We start from the raw sequence: 24177 nt of genomic DNA, 5'->3' as shown, positions 1-24177 counted from the left end.
TAAAGTGACCTCTCACTACCTGATAAGTGAAATTGTCAAGACTGAAAGTGACACTCTCTTCAATGAAGGTTGCATTCAACATCCATTGAAGAAATATATTGGGTGCTTGGTCTGTACCTGACACATTAGGCACTAGGCAGGGCTGGTTATATAATATGTGGGTGCCAGTGTAAAATGAAAATGTGGAGCTTCCTCTTCAAAAAGCAGGAACAATGTCAACTCTTTTATTTTCTTTTACTCTGTTTTTTGACCTCTCCTGGTATATTTTATTTGCTATTTAATGTTGTAATCCCTTAGGCAAGAGATACTCCACTTCCTGGGCACCTTCTCTTCCCGCAGTGTCGTGTCAGAGCCCACAATCCACGGCGGTTACAGTTTCTGTATCAGGGCACTCTTGGTATGTCTTCAGCTATGGATAAGGGCTTTGGTGGTCACCCATGAATGTACCAAGGTGCTCCCAGCCGTGGACAGGGACAGCTGCCACCAGGCCCTGTGTTAAGACACAGGAGGCCATATACTTAATCCCCACAGCAGGGGCCCACCAGGTGTGGAAGGCAACAAATATCATTGAGCAGGGGCATCAAGGGACAGGTTAAATAGCACCCAGGGTGCCAGGGATGGGATTCCTGGCAGCTGAGCACCCACGATAGGGAGCCAGGGACGAGGCAGTTCCACACCTGTGGTGCACATTCCATCGTCCTAGAGGACTTTACTTACAAAACACAAATAAATTCAAAGATAAAGTTGTTAGGCATTTTAATATGGCAACTGCAAAGCATTCAACTTCAAGGATAAGACCGGTTTAGCACAGCACCCTGTGTGATTGCCCTGGTCTTGGGCTGTGAAGCTGTCCCTGGCACTAGGGACACAATGGTGCAATGCTTTAAAATTCTTTTTAAGACTTCAAAGAAACTGGTTTAAAACTTAAAACTTTAAGTTCTTTAAACATATATTTCATGTGTTTTGTTAACACACACTCAAGGAATTTGACTCTTTTTTAACTAAATTGTCGTGTTGTTTTGACATTTGGAAGACATTAACACTTTCAAGTGGCTTTGATGAGATGGGTCTGTTGAATTTCTTTACTTCATCATATCTTGGTATTATACTAAAGACACTTATTCTACATCTCATAAATTTCTTAGTGATCCCATTATTATTCTGTAATTATTCCTTCAAGACAGAAACTAAGTTCCATTACTCAATAGGGACTATTTTATTTCATCTAGAACAAAGAAGCTGCAACATATTTACTGTCAGTGGTGAACTGAAAATCCTCAAATGGCTCTTATCAACATCCTTATTCTTTTTTTCCATTTTTTTTTAACTAGGGTTTTTTTTTATTTCTTTTTTTTCACCGTTCATGATACTCAGCAACAATTCTGTGTGCTGAATAGTATGCCCATCTACATGGATGTCTAACAGAATTAGATAAATTGTGTTGGCTTCAAATTTTTCTGATTTTCTTGTAGAAGTTTTTTTTTTTTTTATGATCAGATAACTAAAAATCAAAATGTAGATTTTATAGATGACTTTGAGATTTGGGCATGAATTCTAATAATTGTGAGGATAATGTCAATGGTAATATAACTCTTAATTAAATGCTGTTTCTGTGGCAGAAAATATGTTACCAGATTTATGTGTCCTTGCCACACTTAACGATTTCATTTAAAAGTCTTTCAATTTTGCAAAATAGGTATTATTGTTTCCATTTTCAAGACGAAAAAATTGAGGCACAGTGGAATGAAATAACTTGCCCTAAGAAAGTAAAAAATGTGTAGTACTCAACATTCAAGTTTTTTCGCCCTGCTATGTAGTCTTCAAAAAAATGTCTTCTCTTGCAAAGAAAAATATTCTTATTGCTATAAATTGTTAAAAAAATGTTGTTTGAAAGATGGGTGAGTCTCATGGGTGAGTGGGTAATCTAATGTTCATTATTTGTGTTGTTTGGTGTTTTTATTTATATATTTAACCACTTCAATATATAGAGTATATATATTCATATACAATATATGATTTGTACACACATACAGTACATATACAATATGTGACATATATAATACATGCACATATACTATATATATGTATATACACATGCTAAGTATAGTGTATACACACACACTATATATATATATGTATATATATTAAAAGTATGTGTATCTATGTAAGTATATACGAATACCTTTAATCAAGAATAATGTTAATTTAAAGAAATATTTGGAAAAACTGGTTAAAGATATTCACCCATTTGTGTGATATTTGTTTTAGAAATAATGCAATTTGACCATAACTGTTGAGTTATTACTCTCAGACATACTTGTCCATCTTGGAACTCATGCATAGAGACTTAGGTACTGAGGACAAAGGGTTCTGTGATAACTAGATTCTCTAAAGATGTCCTTTGACATCTGGAAGACAGCATAGCACCAAAGCCACAGGGTAGGTTATCCTTAACATTTACATCACAAGTTGGTTTGGGACTTGCTTATCATTCTCTGTCTTTGTTCCAGTGTTTCTAACAACTCTTACCAATTCCACAACTTTTACATAGAAACCACCTGAAATGTTAGTGTGAATCTCTAGAAATAATAGACTTGGGATTACCACATAGCATCATTCTTTCTAAGTGATTAAAATGTATTTACTTACCCGTTTATTTGATATCATCTAACCTCATAGTTCTTCAATATTTGAAAAATTTGAACCAAATATGATATGCTTAAAGCAGTTTGCTTATGTTGTTCCCCTGTCCTACAAAGATGGGATTTATACAGTTTGAAAAAAGAGGAAAAAAATAATAAAATCTGATAATTTTCAATATTACCTACTTATATTTTCTACATTGAGAAAGCGACTTGACCTATGGTTAAGAGTGCAGATATTGAAATCAGCTTGCTGCATTTTGAATCCCAAGTCTATCCTACTAGCTCTGAAACCTTGAGAAAGTCCTTAAATTCTCTAGGTCTCAGTTTCCTAGGGTTGCCACATGCAAAGAGTTAACAATCGTGCCTGGTAAACTTTATTCAGCATTAACTGTTAATATTGTTTGATTTCATATCATTGTTAAAGCTGAGAACAACTTTCTAGAGCCTCTAGTCCTACAGTTAACTCTCAATAGAGACAGGAAAACTAAGGTTCCAGGGGTTTTCATGACCTAAATCAGAGCCCATCAATAGATACTTTAGGACTAAAATATAATCCCCCAATTCTTAGGCAAGATCTTTTTCTTTCAGTCAACATCTGTGGATATTCCCATTTACCTGAGTACAAGGTTCTTAATAATTTTGGGGCCCTTTTTGAGTTACCTATACTTGCATGTGTATTTAAATCCTTCTGCATGAAGCATTCCTACTCTCAAGATTGTTCTGGCTGCTTCATACTCATCCTCCAGGATTCAGCTTAATTTATGACTCCTTATTTGAAAAAAACCTTTTCTTGAGCAAACTCTCAACTCACAGCTGTTCTAAGACTGGTTTATACCCCCCTCTTAATTGCTTCCTCAGAACCCTGTATTTAACTAAATCATCCCACTGGATGTATTTGCTGAACCTCTTACATTTCTCCATAAATAGGTTAGTAGCTCCTTGGGGGAGGATCTGTATCTTCTACAGTTGAGCACTGGTCATTTACAAGAGATACTACACTGAACAGGCTAGGAGTAGAGGACTGGAATCGTCCATAGGAGCACTCTTTTAAACTTCCCTCCCTATAGTTTTCCTCCTCAGTCTTTACCTTCTCTTTTCACTCACAAAGACTGGTAAAGTCACTGCGCATTTGGCAAAAAAATTTTTTTTTTCTTAATTTTCCTATATTTGAGCCAGAGTCTTGATTACAGCAGAGTAAACTCCAGGATCATACATTGGCATACAATTTATCTGTTGTTCTTTTGCTGATGAGCAGAGTGTTTCCACACTAAAACTCCCAAAGTATTTTTCATGAAAGATTATGAGGCATTGTGTGAAACAAAAATAATACCAAAGAATACTGACAGGTCTATGAAAAAAAAATCCCATGTTTCAATATGGTCAGGAAATGCACTGTCCCCTCTTAGATATGATGATGTGCTATGGCATATTAGGAAAGACTGATGATGACCTATACTTAACAACAAACACACAAAATTTGTTTACATTACATTGTAGATTTAATCTAGATTTGTCTCAAATGATTTGAGCAACAATTCTTAGTTGCAGTGTCTCGTGGCTTTTGTGGTCTTTGGTTCATGCTTGGAAAATCACGTTCTGCGCTAAAGCCACTAAACGCTAGCAACTGCTAGTCTCTACACAGAAGACAAGCTATGCGGATCCTCTAGTGAGCAGGGTTTTTAATTTTTTTTTTTTAGATTCTCTTTTTTTAATTCTTCATTCAATGACTGGAGACACATTCTGATTGATTTTTAATATTATTTTTAAAATACTTTTTATGCAAGCGACACTAAAGAAATGTATGATACTATAAAGAATAGCAATTACTAAGAATATCTTAAGAACATCACTGCTCATTTTTCTGAGTCTTGGCATACCTTCATATGAGCTTATTTATTTACTGTTTTAAATTAACTAGTTAATTACTTTTCATTTGGATATTGTGGAGTGTATAGTCAATTTTGGTTATTTATTATTATGTATTTAATCATTCTTAGTACGTTTTTAAAATTTTTTTTTTTTCAACGTTTATTTATTTTTGGGACAGAGAGAGACAGAGCATGAACGGGGGAGGGGCAGAGAGAGAGGGAGACACAGAATCGGAAACAGGCTCCAGGCTCCGAGCCATCAGCCCAGAGCCCGACGCGGGGCTCGAACTCACGGACCGCGAGATCGTGACCTGGCTGAAGTCGGACGCTTAACCGACTGCGCCACCCAGGCGCCCCTCTTAGTACGTTTTTTACATACAACCAGAACAACTGGGGATACGTACTCCAGCTCATGTAGCCCTTGGACATTTGACTTTGGTAGTCAAGGAACAGTGTACCTGTCACTCAATATGTTTGCAGTGCACGGTACTTTAATGTATTTGTAATTTTTCTTTTGTATTTTTATTAACTCCTCTACTCATTTTCCCATTTTTCCCTGACAGACAGATGGGTTTATTTCTCCTGTACATGTTTCCTTTGCTAATGTATATAATTCAATAGTCAGAGAAACTAGAAATTAGTTTGTACCACATTTTCAAAGGAAAATGTTTTCTTCAAGCTGTTTTCTTATTTCTGAGTTAAAAGAAAACATAATACTTTCTAGGTGACTTATTTACAAAGGGAAACATAAGAACCCAAGTTCCAAAGGTAATAACATTGGTGGTATTTTCCTGATAATCATAGAAGCCTAGATCAACACAAGGTCACTCCAAGATCCCTCTCTTTGACTGCACCCATTTATTCTATCATCCAAACATAGGTCAATTCACTCAAACAAAGAGTTTGTCCAATTGTATTTCTTCCCTCAGCTTGTTGTTGATTTGACAGATGCTTATGTTTTATGAAGACATAACAGAAGGCATAAAATAACATTTTGCAATTACAACTTGAAAGAATTAAGAAATAAAATGTAATATTAATATCTTCAGGGAAAAGTAGCTTTCTGTGCAATTCCCAGTCCAACAGTCCTCCCAATCCAGATAGGCTACCTTGAATCACGGACCTATCCTTCCCTGAACACTGTTGGTTAATCTCACCAAGTCAGAGCTTCATCCTTCTCTAATAGATGTGTTCTCTGTATGTGAGTTTACTAAAGCTCCAGAAGTTGTTGCTGGCTGCTACTTTTCAGGTTAGAATGAACTCTTTCCTTGTCGACTAGGCTTGAACTTGATTGAATGCCTCGGGTCTGGGGGTTCACCCAGGAATTTCTGTGTTTTCTCATCTTTTTAAAAAATATTTTTCACGTTTATTTATTTTAGAGAGAGAGAGACAGAGCATGAGTGGGGGAGGGACAGAGAGAGAGGGAGACACAGAATCTGAAGCAGGCTATAGGCTCCGAGCTTTCAGCACAAAGTCCAATGCAGGACTCAAACCCACGAACCATGAGATCACGACCTGAGCCAAAGTTGGACGCTGAACCCACTGAGACACCCAGACGCCCCTTCTCACCTTTATTCTTAGGGAGACACAGTATTCCATTCATACCTGAGGAAGGAAGTCAGATGAATCAAAGTTCTCTACACCTACAGGTCTCAGCAGGGAGTCACCAGGAAGTTAAAAGCCTCATTTAATCTACACAACAGCTACTGACCTAAGAGCAGAACATTCTATTGGCTTATCCTAAATGCTGGGCCAGAGATGTAAAACTCAGTCTCATGAATGAACTCTCTTCATTGCTTGTTCTTCTACTCCTCACCACCAGTCATATAAAGAAAATATGCTTGGGTATTCAAAATACAGTTTTCTTGTTTCTGCTTGTGCATTTGAACACTCCTTTTTTTTTCTCACCAGATATGATTTCTTTTCTTATGATTCTTGTTTTTCCTCTTCTTCAATTGCTATCCCAAATTTCCTTCTCCCTAAAAATCTTCTTAGTTAGTGTTCCAATATCTGATTGTTGGTTTCCTCCTTAGGTAGATTTTTATACACTGATTAACTTACGCTACGATGTCATTGCAACCTTTACATTTTCATGTCTCCATCCTACCTCTCCCTCCTAACCACTCCCTTCCATCAGATTGCAAAATTTCTTCCATTTTTCTGGAAATTCTTTAAGGTGCTTAGTGGGGCAGAGCCTCTGCCTTTCTTCTCTTTCTTTGTTACAACTTAAAGGATGGAATGCAAATATTTTCCCACCAGGGAGGCTTTGGGAAGGAGAATGAGTTTTTCAGTGGCTAATGATTTGTATTCGGGGTTTAATGGTCCCTTGAAGTCTATTAAGTAATAAAGGGAAGAAAAGAGGGTTCTAAAGAAAGGTAAAAGGGGATCAACTAGAATAAGGAAAGGATTTCCCTGGGACTACAGGGAAGTCCAGGGCAGTGGGCCAGGGAAAGAGAAAGTTTACAGAAAAGAAGCCTGGGAGGATTAGGGGCAGGTAGGAGGGAGGATGGCCAACAAGAGAAAGCTCAGGCACAGCTGAGAGGCTGGACCGAGTAAAGGGCCCTAGAGAGGTCTTGTACTAGGGCCCAGAAGTCTCCAGAACTGAATCAGAGCTCACAGGCCACTTCACATACCAGCCTTCACTGGAGTGGTGGCACTCTTCTTTCCTTTGCTCGGGGACTTGGATGTGGCACGTCTGGTGCCTACAGTTTACCTTGCGATATTCAGCACCTCAGCAACCCTCCTATTGTCTGTGCTTGCCACTCGGTTTGGCTACTGCCATCTAAATGCGTAAGACAGGGTTCTCGCATATAGTATCTATATGTCATCTCTGAAATTCTTTTAGGTTTATTTATTTTGAGAAAGCGAGAGCATGAGCGAGGGAGGGGAAGAGGGAGAGGGAAAGAGAGAATCTCAAGCACTAACAGTGCAGAGCCACGCAAGGGGCTCGATCTCATGAACCAGTAAGATCACAACCTGAGCCAAAATCAAGAGTCAGATGCTTAACGGACTGAGCCACCCAGGCGCTCCTCTGAACTTTTTATCTTCAGCACAGATTTCTCTTCTGATTTCAACTTCCTGTTTGCGTATCAAGTATTATGGACATCAGAAACTTAATACATCCCAAAGTCAACCTCTGGTCTTCTTCATTTTAGGAAATGGTACCTGTATCTATCTAGTTACTTAAGCAATAAATTGGAAGTCATGCTAGCCATACTCGAATTACTCAATTTAAAGAGGGTTTGATAAAGAACTGTTTTCAAAGGTAAGCATGGAGTCTAAAGAAACCACCAAGTAACATTGCAGTATCTCTGAAATAATGACATTGACAACCTAGAACCCATTCCTAGGTCTGAAGGGGCAACAGAAAAGAGTGGTTACTGAAACCTAAGGCAGAGAGGGCTGTGAAAAGGCTCTAATAGGATCTTTTGTCTTTCAGTCAATGGATACAGGCAGCCCTTAGCTCAGTGTGGGGGTGTAGGTTGGAAACAATACCTCAGTGTTACTCTGCTCTGCACCTTAGAACCCCACCACTGTTCCTGAAGCCATAAGTCAAGAAAACAAAACCAAACATAACTGTCCATGTAATCCTAGCGCGTGAGCTTCTCAGGGCACAGGGCATAGTGGTGAATGGTGAGAAGCGAATCAGGATAGACAGAAGAAGTAGAGCATAATCACTAGCGTTTTCTGGACTCTTATCTGATTATTTCATGTCAATAACATACTGAAAGTGCTCCAGCGTGCCCTTAAAGTAAAAACAAACCAATAAACAGAGGTGGAGGGTGAGCACTAGACACAGTGGAACTTGGGGAAGAGACTCCTAGGCTTGTCCAATGTCTGTACACGGGGTGGAGGTGAGGGGTGGGTGGGCGGCAGTAAGTGTTTGTTGACTGCCTCCAACTCTTAACCACTCAGAGCTGACATTCTTTCTGGCTTGTTCAGTTCAGTGAGAGCACGAAGCACCTCTTGAAGATTGGTTCTATTGTGCTCACTCACACACTGACATATAATCAAATGTTTTACTTTGGTTCCATTATCTTTTCATCAAAATGCTTTGAAAAAAATATGATTGACACCCCCCAAGTCGATTCCGTTGAGGACAAACAATCTTCAAAGCACAGTTGTCTCTCCCTGATCTGGCTCAGTAGCTTCCAATATTAAATTCATAAATTGAATTACTTCTGCCTCAGACTGACTTTTCTTGAAAGCAAATGTTACTCTCTTTCTTTTTACGTAATCAGTCATGGATTAAAGTAGGTAACACAGGTCGTTTGCTACAAATCAATTTCTCTACAAAGCCACCAACGAGAAGGTCAGAAAGAAGAGTGTGAAGACTAGGTTGCCAAAATAAAAGCCTTGAAAAGGAAATCTTAAACCACGTCTTCCTTGGACTCCCAGAGAGCTGCATTCTCCTCTTTTTCTAAGCTATTGTGTGGGTTGTAAACCTTGTCTTCACTTCTTTGACACTCATCTCTTCAACAGATGAAATCTAAAACCCCACTCTTTACATATGGGCTGGACTTAGGGACTCACTCCTAACATTAGAGCGAGGCAGATGTGAGACTGCCAATGTGACTGCCAAGTCCAGTCATATAAGGCTGACTCTCTTAGGACACATACCTTTGGAGCCTGAGTTGCCATGAGAGAAGGCTGGCTGTGCTAAAGTTGCTATGTTGGAAAGACCTTCTAGACATAGAGACAAGCCAGGGCAGCCTCAGCTATTACAATCACCAGCTTTGTTGTCTCCATGACAACAGAGATCAAGTCTCATTTGTTCACCAACAAACACCCAGAATTTAGTAGTTTTCAGAGCATAGTAGGTGCTCATTACATCTTTGTTAAATAAATAACATTTATCCTTTGGGTTACCCTTTCTAAGATATTTGACACTTTCGAGAAAACTACTCTACCTTGTGAGTATGTGATCGTGTAGACAGACATCTAAGAGAGAGAAATCTCCCCGAGAAGATATAAGACTTCAAGAAATTCATGCAAAAGCAAGCCAAAGTCTCACGCCAGCCTCTAGAAAAGTCATAGGACCTTAGATTATTTCCTCTTAAGCAATGTCTAAATTAGTTTCTCTATTTTTCCATTATTTCTACACAACACATCTCTTATGATTTTTAAATTCCCCACTCTACAGAGTCAATTAGAGCAAAGGTCAACCAGAATACCGCCCCCCACCACCAATGGCTTCATCATTAGTGGGGATGTTTTTCCTCAGTTTTACTGAGGAGCAAATAATTATTTTCCAAGAGTAGAAATTTAAATTTATTCCTGTTATCTCAAATACTTGTACCCCTGGTTTTAAAACAATCAAGAGCAACAAAGTAAAAACAAAATAAAAACAGTTTATGTAGCTTAGACAGTTTATTGTTACCTTTTGGGATATCTCCTCTGCCAGATGATCAAGAATTCTGAGAGCTTAACAACAAAAATAAATAAATAAACAAAAATTTAAAACAGAACAAACCACGAGAAAATACCTTCAAAGTCTAAGCAGCACAAAGTGACCATTACTTGTCTGTAAAATATAATCACAAGTCTGGGCTTCTGGTTTGCTGCAATCACAACCTTTACAAAAATTCTACAGTGGGATGTGGATAAGAAATCATGTTCTGATTACACACAGTGCAGAATAAAATCCTTTGGTGAATACCTGTCACATGCATGGAGCTCTCTACCACTACTGCTGCATCCATAACAATTCAGAATAAAATAGGTCAGATAAACATCACTCAATCACATTTTCCTTTCCTCCTGGGATCATCAACAACCCAGCTTTCTCCTGCTTCCCTGAGCCTGATATCAGCATCTTTTTTTTTTAACCTGCAAGATTGTGATTAAATATTTTCCCCTCTGTCAATACTTTTAGTAAAGAATGAACTAAATAAATTAAATCAACAGATAAAAGAGCATATGGATGAATTAGGCATTGCTCCCTCTCATCACTGTCCCTTCTGTAAATGACAGATTAGCTGCTCATCTAAAATCTGTCAAGCAAGTGCTTTGAAAATCCAGATAAATTAAAAGAATTATTAGACAGTCTTATTAAGCAGAAGTAGATGACAGCATCCTGTCCTATAGCTGCATTCATTGAACTAAAGCCTGAGGGCAACAATCTTGAATTTTTGAGATGAGTGTTTTTCAAAATTATTGGTTTTTTAAAAATATGTATTTATTCACGGTAATAGGCTCCTTATGTCCTGCTCCCTAATAATGCTTTTTCTTTTCAAAATATTTAATGGAAAAATCCATGATTTATATTTGTATTTCCATATAGCTTTTCTGAAAATGCTATTGCAAGATCTAGTAAATTTTGTGTGTATACAACCATATACACACTTCCTGGGGAAACTCTGCTCTAGGAAAATTTCCACGGGAATGAGGCAGCCCAGAAATCGCTGAGACATTCCTGTTTCCTACTCTCAGCTGTAGAGTTTAGACTTATCAAAGACAAGCAGAGTGAGCCATTTGTTAAAGGTGGCAAGACAGATTTTATTTAGACTACTGCAGTAGGAGAGAGACTCTAGTGTAAACTGAGTCCAAGCCTGATCTGTGTGGAGAGGATGTGATGTTTTAAAAGGAGGATGAGGGACTACGAAGGAGGAGTGAACAGGGCTGGAGCAGTCTGGGAAGTGGAATTTACAAAAATCAGGTAGGGGTGCTGGGTTTTTTAAATGTTTATTTATTTTGAGAGAGAGGAGAGACAGCATCAGTGGGGGAGGGGCAGAGAGAGAGGGAAGGAGAGAGAATTCCAAGCAGGCTCCCCACTGTCATCACAGAGCCCAAACCCATGAACCAATCTCGAAATCATAACCTGAGCCGAAATCAGGAGTCAGCTTAACTGACTGAGCCGTCCAGGTGCCCCTAGTAGCGGGGAGGGGGCTGTTTTTTAAGAACTATCATGAGAGGCAGCTAGTAGATCTAGGTATATCTCAACAGTAAATGCTTTTGGCAGTCTTGAGCTTTCCCAGGAAGGAACTTTAAAGGGGGGTGCTGGATACATCCAGGGATGTTGGAAACTATGAGCCCTTAGCAAGTATACTAGTCCCATCTCTTAGTGTGTGTGGTAGGCGTTGGGAACACAAGGGGTGGTGGTACAGGGGACAGCATGTGGATGAAATCATTTGTGCTGAGAATTTGCAGTTCTATAGACCAAGATTGACTTCTAGTCAAAAAGAAGGGTCAGAGGAGAGAGTCTGTCAGACTTGTAAGTTCTTCGGTGTGGAACGAAGCGAGCAGTCTGAACAATAAATTCAGGCCCTGACTCAGTGACATTAGTGACATTCGTGACTTTGCATTCCAGGACCGTTCTAGGTTGGCTGTGGAATTGCAACTATGGTAGATAAATCAGTAGAGGCAGGAAGAATGGAAAGGTTTCTGATGGTGCTCACCAGAAACCCACACGAGACTGTAGGAACTATTATACTTTTCCTCAGAGCTCAGAACAACAGGACCATGAATCAACCCTTGAAACTTCCGGTTGGTTCTTTTATTCTTTCTTTTTAGTAATGCAGGCAAGGTAAGGATTTGGCTTTTCATTCACATTGATGACTTGAAATTTTAGAGAAAACACAAAGAAATGAAAAGAAAAATCATAGTTTGTTAAAGTTCTCTGAAAGATGTTGAGAAACAGGGAGTCCTCTCACTCTGTTTGATAGGGGAAAATTATGTTCTAAGATGGCCGACAGGACTGATAGGGGACTTCCAGTCCCTGCCCAAAGACTCTCCTTCTGGGCTCTTCTTCCTACCCCACGTGCCATGTGCGCCAAATTACTACTAATGCGGAAGTTACAGAGTATAAATTGTCTCCCATGCTTGCAATCGGAACTCAGACCTCTGGAGAATGATATCTTCTGAGCCCGCTGGTATGATAAACCTCCTGCCTTCCAAGATCTCTGAGTGCTGCTTGGTTCTTCCGCTGGGTGACCCAGACCAGGTTGCCTGACATTTGGTTCCCTGACTGAGTGAAACCCAACCGCATTAGGCCATTGTTGTCACCGGTTTGGAAAAATGGCAAGGCAGTGGACAGAAAGAGGAATTGCAATGGAGAAGGTAAGGAGACTTGGTAGGTGAGGATCTGGACCTCATGTCAGATAACAGTAAGGTCTGGGGCCCCTGGACCCAGTCATACCCACCTGCCAGGGTGGAAGGGGAGCCTGATCACCTCCTGGAGTCCTTTTAGAGGTCTCACAAGTAGGGATTCCTAGGGAGGGAACGTATTAACATCTGGTCTGATTGTGTGTGAATGTGCAGCCCAACCTGGTCCTCCAGTTGGGACTGAATCTGTGGCTCCACCGGTGGGCACCCTTAAGGTCTCCAAAAGCCCATGGAATCTGAGTGGACCTGTCTGTGATTCTGTGGTGAACAGCATACAGTCTATGGCGGCATCAGAATAGTTTTTGATCAGAAGTCACAAAGCTGAGACCACTATGGCTAAGCGTCACCTAAGTTCCTTCAGGACACGGCCAGATGGGCATCTGACTGGTCTTCTCATTAGAGGGGGGCACCCCTATCCCCCTGTCTGTCTTTGTGACTTCGTCTCATGGGGACATTATGGGTTCGGGACAGAACAAACCCACAGTTCTTGAAATTATGATCAAGAACTTCAAAAAGGGGTTTTCGGGAGACTATGGAATTAAGATGATCCCTGGCAAGTTAAGGACCCTATGTGAATTGGAATGGCCCACTTTTAGTGTAGGATGGCTCTTGGTAGGAACTTTAGATGTCCTAACGGTCTGCCGTGTCTGGCTTGTTGTCACCAGAGACCCAGGTCACGCTGATCAGTTCCTGAAAACTTTCCCCCTTGGGTGCAATTTACCTGCAATGAACAGGGACAGGGTAGGGTACAGAAGTCCTGACCTCCACAAATTCTTGCCAGTGATCCAGAAGTAGAACCAATCTTGCCCGTGCCATATGCTCCCCTGAGACTGTCAGCACCTAACCCCCCGGTTTCCGATACTCTGCCACCTTTGGTCTCCCCACCACCTCTGGACTTGGCAAATCCTCTCCCCCGCCCCCGGGCCAGCGGCCAGATTGCACCGTCAGCCAGGCTCAGGCGCTCTCCAGATGCTGGCATGAGAGACATGGGAACCTGAGAGACGGGATGAAAATGGAATCCTCCAGCTTGGCCACTCCATGATGTATTACCAGCTCTTCTCCACACCTAATGGAGACCCTCTTTCAGACCCATCGACCAACTTGGGAAGACTGCCAACAGCTGCTCCACACTTTAACACTGAAGAGCGATGGAGATTCATGAGAGGAGCTTGGCAATACCTTGAGGAACATGCACCAGCTGGGTTGTCAATCCTGGCACCTGGGCTAGGACAGTTGCACCTGAAGAATGTCCTACATGGGACTCCACTACAGAAGAAGGACAAGTCCACATCCAAGTACCAAGTACCAAGTAGCAAGAGGCTCTCTCCTCCGGGGGATCCAGGCAGGGCCTAAGAAGCCCATGAATATGACCAAGATATCCTCAATCACCCAGCAGCAAGAGGAATCTCCCCAGGATTATTATGGGAGGGTATGGGAGGTTTACTGCATTTACATCATTTGATCCCAAGGTACAAGAAAGCCAGAAGATGGTAAACACCTCTTTGGTGGCCCAAGCCTCCACAGATATCAGAAAGAAGCTACAAAAATTGAGGGTTTTTTTTCTGGAATTAACTTCACCCAGTTGATCGAGTTGCTAACAAGCTCTACATATACAGGGAGGTCACTGCTGAGAGGGAAGCCCAGAAAAAGATGAGAAAAAAGGTCAGCCTCCTCACCGCTGCTCTGAAAGAAAAGGACGACAAAAGGGCAGGGAAGGTCCAGCTGCCAAGAGGTGGGGGAAAGCCCAGAACCTCTTTAGCAAGGTATCAATGTGCCTACTGCAAGGACAAAGGACATGAGAAGAATGGATGTCCCAACCAGGGAAAGTCCCAGAAACCCAGCCGATATGTAGAAGAACCCTGTGGAAAAGACCTCATAGGCCTAGCAGGAATAAATTCAGATTGAGGGGGACCAGGCTTACTTCTTCTTGGCCCACATGAGCCCACGGTCAAAATGAAAGTAGGGGGCCAAACTATTACTTTTATGGTCAACACTGGGGCTGAACATTCTGTGGTCACCTCCCCCATAGCCCCTTTTAGTGAGAAGAACTCAACCATCCTTGAGGCCACAGGGAAATGGGCAATGCAACAGCCCTTCTGCCAAGCCCGTCAATGTGAACTAGAGGGCCACATGGTATGGCATGAGTTCCTCTACCTACCTGAGTGCCTTATCCTTCTCTTCAGCTGGGATATACACTCAAAGCTGGGGGCCCAAATAACCTTTGACCCAATGGGATGTACCAGCCTCCGATTGGATCCAAGACAAGAAGAATCAGGCCCCCTTATAATGGCAATCACTACACCAAGAGAGGAAGAATGGAGGCTAATCTATGCCCAGACCCAACTGAGCTGCCTGCCCGAATTCAGGACTGCCTTCCCCACTGTATGTATGGGGAAGGACAAACCCCCAGACTTGCCTGCAACCAGGCCCCTGTCATTGTAGAGTTAATATCAGGGGCTCAAATGCAGAGACAGCAGCAATACCCCCTCCCACAAGAGGCAAGGGCAGGCATCCAAGAACACCTGACCAGACTCAAAGAAGCAGGCATTCTGGTTGAATTCCAGTCACCCTGGAACACCCCACTCTTGCCAGCCAAGAAGCCGGGAGGAGGGTACTGACCAGTTCAAGACCTACAAGCTACCAACAAAGTGACTATCTCCTTGCACCCAGTGGTCCCAAACCTGTACACCCTCCTCAGCCAGATCCCAGGCTCTGCCAGCTGGTTCACCTGCCTAGACTTAAAGGATGCTTTCTTCTGCCTCCGCTTGGCACCCCCCAGAGCCAACCCTTGTTTCCCTTCAAATGGACCAAACCAGACACAGGGCATCAGATGCAAGTGACTTGGACGTGCCTCCAACAGGGGTTTAAAAACTTGCTTGCCCTCTTTGTGAGGCACTGGGCAGAGATATTGCTGGCTTTCCAAGGGAGGCCACATGCCACACCCTCCTCCAGTATGTGGATGACCTCCTCCTTGCCAGCAATACCTGAGAGACTTTTACAGAGGACACAAGGGCCCTCCTCTAATTCCTGTTGGACTCAGGGTATCGGGTCTCATGGAGAAAGGCACAGATATGCCAAAAGCAAGTCTGATACTTAGGCTTCTTCCTCACTGCAGTGGGGAAGACCATCAAAAACAAGGAGGAAATACTAAAGCTCCTCAAGGCCATCTGGCTTCCAAAAGAAGTTGAAGTTCTACACTGCAAAGGACACCAGAAGGGAGACGAACCTGCAACACAAGGGAATCATCTAGCAGACAAAGCAGCCAAGATAGCAGCTAATAAGGAGGTAGACATAGCTCTCTCCCTTACACCCTGACACCCCCAGCAGAAACCCCTCCACCCAGATACACTAAAAAAGAGAACAAATGGGCTGAGGTTGAAGGGTCCACCCAGACCAAGAAAGGATGGTGGAAACTGCCAGATGGACACATCTTCATCCCAGCAATAATGGGAGGGCATCTAGTCAGCGAATACCATCAACTCACCCATCTAGGAAAAACTGCATTAGAGGCCCTCTTCAAAAAACAATATTACATCAGTCTGCTGCCCGTGTTGTGTCAGACAATAAGCAAACGATGTGTCACTTGTGCCAAGAATAATGCCCAGTCCACACTGCGATCCCCACCAGGGGTCCAAAGAATAGGAATTGTTCCCTGGTTCTGCTCACTGGCCACAATCCACAGCGATAATGGGCCTGTGTTCATGGCGGACATTATACAAAGTTTAACCAACTCCCTCAACATCACTTGGAAGCTTCACACTGCTTACTGGCCTCAAAGCTCAGGGAAAGTTGAGCGGATGAATAGCACCCTCAAGGGAACCTTAGCCAAGTTCTATCAGGAAACAGACCTCCCATGGCTGGACCTGTTGCCCCTGGCCCTCCTGCATGTATGTTCCTGCACTGGGAAGTCAAGATTTCTCTTCTTTTGAACTAATATATGGGAGGCCCCCTCCATGTCTAGGGAGCCTCCCAGGGAACCTACACCATATAGGGGATAAGGGAATAAGAGAACAACTTCAAGCTTTAGGGGCCACCCTAAATGAGTTATAACGATATACCATAGAGAGGGCCCCACTCTCTTTAGGATCTCCTGTACACGCCTTCTCACTAGGGGACTCAGTCTGGGTCAAAGATTAGAAAAAAGACCCTGTCAAACCACAGTGGACTGGGCCTCATACCATTATTCTGACCACTCCTGATGCCCTCGAGGTCACAGACATCACTCCACGAGTCCACCACTCCAGAGTCAAGAGGGCCTATCCTGAGGAGCCCCAGACTTGGAAGGTTGACCCGAGTCTGATGAACCCACTCAAAGCGACCTTCCGGAGAGTCCTAGATTCTTAGGATCTTCAGCCCTGCTCCAGCCACACCCCGGAAGCTGCCTGGTCTATACATGGCAGAAGATTGAGGAATCACTGGTCCGATAAAATAAATAGTGTCCTTACTCCTTGCCATCTGATTGGCAGAAATTTCCCCAGAAAGCTGGGGAAAGCACAAGAGGTTCCTGTTCACACTCACCTTCCTCTTATGGGTAGGATGTTTCGTTGGTATTGGTTGCCTCTAATCTGGGCCCCATTTGTAAACCTTCAGCCCTAAGGCCCAGGCTAAATGAGCGGTGCTGCCACCTGTCCTCCTAGGGGCAGGAATAGCCATGGGGACAGGAACTGGCATAGGAGGCACAGGCTCTTCTGTGGGACTATAACATAAACTGTCCTGAGAACTCAATGAAGACATGGAATAAGTGGCCAACTCCCTAGTGTCCTTGCAGAGTCAAATAAGTTCTCTGGCAAGAGTTGACCTCCAGAACGGACGGGCACTTGGCCTCCTCACTTCCGAGAAAGGGGGCACCTGCATCTTCCTCGGAGAAGAATGCTGTTACTGTGTAAACCAGTCGGGAATAGTCACAACCAAAGTCAGGGGACTACGGGAAAGGACCAGCCCATAATAGATGAAGCTGATGCCCTCTAATACAGCCTAGCTCTGTTTAAAGGGGCATAAGAGGAGGCAATTATAGGGAAAAATTATGTTATAAGGTGGCCGACAGGAATGCTAGGGGAGTTCCAGTCCCCGCCCAAAGACTCCCTTTCCGGGCCCTTCTTCCTACCCCACTTGCGGCATGCGCCAAATTACTACTAATGCTGAAGGAACAGACTATAAATTGTCCCCCATGCTTGCAGTCGGAACTCAGACCTCTGGAGAATGATCTCCTCTGAGCCCACCGGTATGAAATAAACCTCCTGCCTTCCAAGATCTCTGAGTGCCGCTTGGTTCTTCCGCCGGGTGATCCAGACCAGGTTACATAACATGTTCACTGGCTGTACAGAATGATTTCCCTTTCATCTACAGCTATTTATATCTCTCATGGATAAGACATTATTCTAGAAACTGGGGGATGTAGATGCAGATAAGTGAGAGGAATGGAAGAGGTAGGTTTCCTCTAAGGAGCTTCCAGTCAAGGAGAGGAGAGAGAGCCTTTACAGAATTGACTATAGTACAGGAAATTTTAAATGTCTTAAGAAAAGAAAATGTACTAACAATTGCCAGGCTTCAATATTTGCCTTTGATAGGAAGAATTTATAACTCCTTTTACTTTGTGATCAAAGACAGTAGAATTTGAACTGATAAGAAGGAGAGGGATATCCCAGAGACAGGTAAGGATGTGTAAGGAACAAAGGAAGCAGAGGAGAAGTAAATTACTTTGTGGCACTGAAGGACTAAGTGCGTGAAAGGGGTAACAGTCAAGATCGCTGCGACTAGATACCACGGGATGCCACGAGAGACCTAACATTTAATGTGAACCTAAAGTCTGCAGGCCCTTTGCATATGCTAGTTCATTTAATCTTCAGAACAACTCTATAGGGAGAATTTTCAGGAGGTTACCAGAGGTGATCGGGAAGAGATGTAGATAATGCTGGGAAGAAGTATGGGCAGTTTGATATAGGGTGATGAGCGCAGCCTCAAAACACGGGAGGTATTTGAGTCAAAACCTGAAGGAGGTGAGTGAGCAAGCCCTGGGGATATCTGTGTGAATTGCACTCCAGACAAAGGAGAAGGCCAGTGCAAAGGCCCTGAGGAAGGGGTAGGTAGAGTCTGCCTTTTAGAAGCTGACAGTGAGCAAGGGAGAAGAGTGGTTTGTAAGCCAGGAAGCTAACAGCCAGGGGCCGGGCAGGTTATCACAAGGACTTTGACTTCCTGTTTGTTAGTGAGAAGCTCAGAGTGAAGGAGAGACTTAGTCTGATTTATGAAATATGTTCCAGAGGCAAAGAAAGGGCAAAAGCAGTGAAGAGGCTGTTGGAATAAACCAGGCTAGAGCTGAAGATCAGCCAGGACCTTGGCTTCACTGACACCGGGCTCTGAGTTACTTCCCTGAGATGCAACCAATAAAGAAGGCCAGATGCAAAGTAAACAGTAGTCAAAATAGCACACGTCATTATTCATAAACAAGGAGCAAGTTCACGGTAGAGTCTGCTGCGTGTGGTGGGGAATGTGTAAACGGAAATTCAAAGACAGAAGGCTAGGTTGATCATTGTCTTCTGTCCACTTTTTATAAGAATTAAATTTATCTACAACTCTTAGTTATCAAATGATAGAAGGAGGAAGAGAAAGCAATGTAGTGTGGAGGGTGTCAGGGCTGAGTTTAAGTGGGAAGGGGAATATGAGAAGGCAGAGGGGACATGACTACTTAATTGCTTAGACTGAGCTTACAGACGAGGTGAAGAATTTGAGGGACCCCAAAAATATACATTGTTACCAGGGAGAGAGCCAACAGAGAGTGTCAATGATGAGGTGAGGACCCTGTAGGGATATGTATGTGAAATTCAATGGAATTCAAATAAATCAGATGCTGTTGATGGATCCCTTTTCTCTGCAAGAGACTGGGCTAGAAGTGTGATGAGAGAGCATAAGGCAAGCTGACAGGCCGCAACTCCCCCCACCTTCCCCACCCCCGGGATATGTGTGATATTCCTCTGGCGCTCCTGGCTGCCCAAGAACAAAGAAAAGGGGAAAACCAAATGGTTAGCTAGAGATCATAGTCCTAGGACCTTAGTCCCATAGGACCTAAGTCTCCATCACCCCTCCATAGTGATGTGGGAAACAAAGGCAGAAAGAAATGACAGATAGAACTAAATTTCCTTATAACCTGCAGCCCATTGACAATTACTTGAGGCTGGCAGAGACAGGAACTCCCTCCTGTCTTAATGCTAAATGCTTTGCTAGAGGGAAAAACCACCTTAGCTTGACAATAGCTAGGCCTCCACTATCCTGGGAGTCTTCTTCAGCATATGAAAGTCTTACTGGAAACTTCCCCAACCCCATAGTATATAACCAGTCTCTCCACAGGGTCCAAGGCAGCTCTTTCCACCCACGGGTCCTGTCTCTGTGCCTTAATAAAACCGCCTTTTTGCACCAAAGACGTCTTCAAGAATTCTTTCTTGGTCGTCAGCTCCGGACCCCACGAACCCCACCAGCACCCCCAAAAAACCTCATCAAGGCATACAAAATTGAACCAGCAACTTTGTTTCCCACCTTCATAGGGATTCCGGCCTAATGGAAAAGGGAGACCTTTAAATGTGCATTTTACAACCATATACCAAGTGCTTTCAGTGGAGAAAGCTACGTGCAAAGGGTATCTGAGCAAGGAGCATAAATGAGTAAGTTGGTCTGGAGGAAAATCATCCTGAGACCTAAAGCACACTAGTACAAGTAACTGGCTCAACACTCCTGGCTGCTCACCTAATCTCTTTGAACTTGACTCATTTACAAAAGAAGAGGGTGGGACTCCATGAACTCAAGGCTCCTTGGCAATTCTAAGTGCCTAAGCTATTTGTCCTGTTTGTCTGCCAAGGCAACGTTTAAGGTATCCAGGCAGCCAAGAGAATTTGCAGCTGATGAGCTTCTTCAACGTTGTTTGGGTTCCCATTTATTTTGTTATGAAATTTACATTAAAACAATTGTAGCAATTGTTCAAAACAAAGGACATTACTCAGGAAGCAACCTTTAAGCACGTCGCCATGAAAAGACTTTGAAAAGCTCAGAAAGAGTTTTCGCCCCTGTTGTTTTTCTTCTTTTCTACAGAAACCTTTTATGCAGGTTCAACTGCAAGATTAGATACTAATTTGATTCTCCACATTATGGAACAGTCTTTAACACAGCATTGAGATATGGGCTTATCTAGAGGGACAGTTTTTGAGAGAAATGCTGATTTGTTTTTCTAACTTATCCAGAACAGAAATAACTGGCTGATTTGCTGATACGCAGATAAATATCGGGTAATATTTAGCCAGCACCAACCTGCCTGAATATCTTTCTGCCATTCTGGGAATTCTGAAGCTAAAAAAAAAAATTGAGGAATTTGGTTTCCTAAAGAATAAATATCAGATATTAGATGGCACCCTTAGGAAATAAGAAAATTAGATAAGCTTCCTTTTCTTCCACAAAAGGAAATTCACCCTCTTCATACACTGATACAAGGTGTTCTCTGGGAGGACAGGTCAGGGTTTGAATGTGGAGGCACTGAAAAAGAAAGAACAAAGGCTGAATGAACTATTCAAATTTAAATGAAAGTTCCAGTCAGATGTATTTGGCTTAGTTTTGGAATATCCTTTCCTCTGACAAAAGTTGGGTGTCCCAGTGTCAAGGCCAGTGTGTTCACTGTCCTCAGTTTCCCAAACTGTCAGTCCTACTGCTTGCTCTTGTTTGGCGACTGGTGCTGCCCTTGCTGGGCCACTCCTCATTCATTCTTCCTTACACTTCCATCTACCTCGTTTATGTTATTGCCAGCCGGAAAGTGAGGCCTCCCTCTTTACAGTTCTGTTCCCAAAGGGATAATTATTATCTTTCCCTCATGGTGATCCATGTAGCTGATACTGGCTAAGGAAACATTCTCTTTTGAATATTTCATGTTAAAGAGTGTAAAACCCTGTCCGTATCAGCCCCGATAGGAAGGGCAAGGCATCTCGGGAGGTTGCTGATCAAAGAGAACATTTTAGCTTTTCACTGCCTCCCTACCCTGTTTGCCCTACTTTCCTCCATGTAAAGAACTAGCCTTTCTGGCCTGTGACAAGGGCAGTCGCTTCTTTTGCCCATCAGCGTGTCCCTGCTGTGTGTTTCTGTTGGCATTGTCAAATTCTAGGCACCAAGTGGAAGTGGCCTGCGGCATCTGCCAGAGAGCCGGCTACAAGAGCCGGACTTGGCAATCTGTCTGGCTGTAGCTCCAGCACCCACAAGTCATGGAAAGGTACACTCCAGAAGCGCTAGACGCATTTCGTACCAACCCAACCCACACCAACGCCCTTCTCACATCCCCCTATCACATTGAGAAACAGAACAGAAGCACAGAATGAGAACAGTTTCAATTACGGGGCTTTGCTGGAGGGAGAATTCCAGGTGGTGAAGGGAGATTTGAGCACCAAATAGACACGGGGTTAACCTTGCAGGTGGTCAGAGCAGGTGCACACCATGTGGTAGATCTTAGGAGTCCCGGAAACATCCACAAACCTAAAAGCACTCTACATGAAATGTTTGAAACGTCACCTATAGAGATCCAAACTTTTGCAGGTCTTCTGCTACCTGATAAAATACAATTACGTCCAGGAAGGGATATATTTTAAAATGTGTTCATTTTAGATGAATGCATGCAAAAGGATGTATGACTCCCTTTGTGAAATTCAGCATGTTTTAATTCGTGGTAGGTCAAAAAGATATTTTTTTCACCCAAAAAAGAGGAGAAAGAATTGAGAAGAGAATGTAGATAAAGAAGAGGAAGGCCATTGAAGAGAACTTTGATGGACAATCTAGCATAAGGATAGTTCCATGCAAGGAATGATCCTATTAGTGATGTGTTCTTCAAGTTCTGGAATCTTAGTCCTGTTCTTACTCTACTTCGGTTGCATTCAGGACAGCCATAGATAAAGAATTTTCCAGAAGATACTAGGTCATTGTAAATCCTAATAAAATACCCACAGTATAGGAAATTCAGTCCCATATAGAAAGACTAAATTTCCATTTTTATTTGAGGTTTTAATTTCTTAAAGGTCTTTAATTTCTTTGAGGTCTTATTTCTTAAGACTGCATAATTATGTCTCAGAGCTCTCTACGTTGCTGGTTATGCAGAGTAATACGATTTATTTTCGAAAAATGGAAACTCTAAGCACATGTCTTCAACAATTAGTATTTACATAAGTTATGTTTTTAAATTATAATCAGAAATAAATGACTCAAACATATAGAGCATACAGCACAGAATGGGGAAAAGAGAAAGAAAAAATAGTAAAATCAAAGAAAGATAACATTCCTTTACATAGTTTTTTCTTCTGAGCTTAGTCTACTTCCCTAGATTATGAGAATGTCTCATCCTCAATGGTTTTTGTTTTGTTTTGTTTTGTTTTGTTTTGTTTAATAATCAGATTCCTGATGTTTAACATTGCAAAAGCAAAAGCTGGTTATTTTTAGAATCATAAAACAACAATCTCACTGAATTTAGCAATCTAATTATTTCTTGTTTTTCAGAATGACCAGATTCTATCAGAGCTAGAAAGTCTTCTAAGGCCATCTTTGCTCTCAGATTCTTCTGTATCAACCCTTGTGGTATGGTTTCTTGTTATATTTTCTCTGTCTAGGTGTCTTTATAAGTTATCATACTTTCTTTTTTAAAAAATAATCTTTATATGACTTTAAGAGAAAAAACAGATGAACATAAGGGAAGGGAAACAAAAATAATATAAAAACAGAGAGGGGGACAAAACAGAAGAGACTCATAAATATGGAGAACAAACTGAGGGTTACTGGAGGGGTTGTGGGAGGGCGGATGGACTAAATGGGTAAGGGGCACTAAGGAATCTACTCCTGAAATAATTGTTGCACTATATGCTAACTAATTTGGATGTAAATTTTAAAAAATAAAAAAGAAAATTATTAAAAAAATAATCTTTATTATCACAATCTTTTTTTTAAAGTTTATTTATGTTTGAGAAAGAATGAGAGCAGAGGAGGGGAAGAAAGAGAGTGAGAGAGAGAATCCCAAGCAGGTTCTGTGTTGTCAGCGCAGAGCCCAATGTGGGGCTTGAACCCATGAACTGTGAGATCGTGACCTGAGCCAAAATCAAGAGTTGGACACTCAACTGACTGACACACCCAGGCACCCATGTTACCATACTTTCTGCCATAGATTAACCCTCCATGAGCAGTTTACAAGTGAACAAGTAGCAAATCAAGTAGCAATTGAAAAAAAAATTTTAATCTAGACTGTATTATAAACAACTAATTTAAAATATAGTGAGGCCAGGCCTCTGATTTAAGCTATATGACCTATGGAAAGCACTTTGGCATATGTAGTCGCCTGTTTTTTCTGGTAGAATATCAAGAGATTGCAATGGGAAAACTGTAGGTCATATTCAGGTCAAAAATTCTAGACTAAAATGTAGGCAATTAATTCCAGGTACAATATACCAGATAGGGAGTCTGAAACACCCTGTATTGCTATTTAACAGCAAGCTACAAAATGAGGAGATGAAAGTAGGACAAAAGTTAATTTTATGGCACAAAAAAAGTTAATTTATTAC

General features: G+C 42.1%; 1 protein-coding gene and 1 long non-coding RNA gene across 2 annotated transcripts in view; both read right to left on the bottom strand.

The window, feature by feature from the left end:
- The window catches only part of LOC147572086 (uncharacterized), a 50023-nt gene extending 40737 nt beyond the window's left edge, over positions 1–9286 (bottom strand). The window contains exon 1 of the long non-coding RNA XR_015246875.1: positions 9134–9286. This is a non-coding gene — a long non-coding RNA (uncharacterized LOC147572086). The remainder of the gene's footprint in view (positions 1–9133) is intronic.
- The window catches only part of LOC147572084 (uncharacterized), a 526072-nt gene that overhangs the window by 75408 nt on the left and 426487 nt on the right, over positions 1–24177 (bottom strand). The window lies entirely within an intron of this gene.

This window comes from Puma concolor, chromosome F2 (assembly GCF_028749965.1).
Source record: "Puma concolor isolate L17-30 chromosome F2, mPumCon1.1.hap2, whole genome shotgun sequence".
NCBI lineage: Eukaryota > Metazoa > Chordata > Mammalia > Carnivora > Felidae > Puma > Puma concolor.
This window is presented reverse-complemented; position numbering and strand designations above follow the sequence as displayed.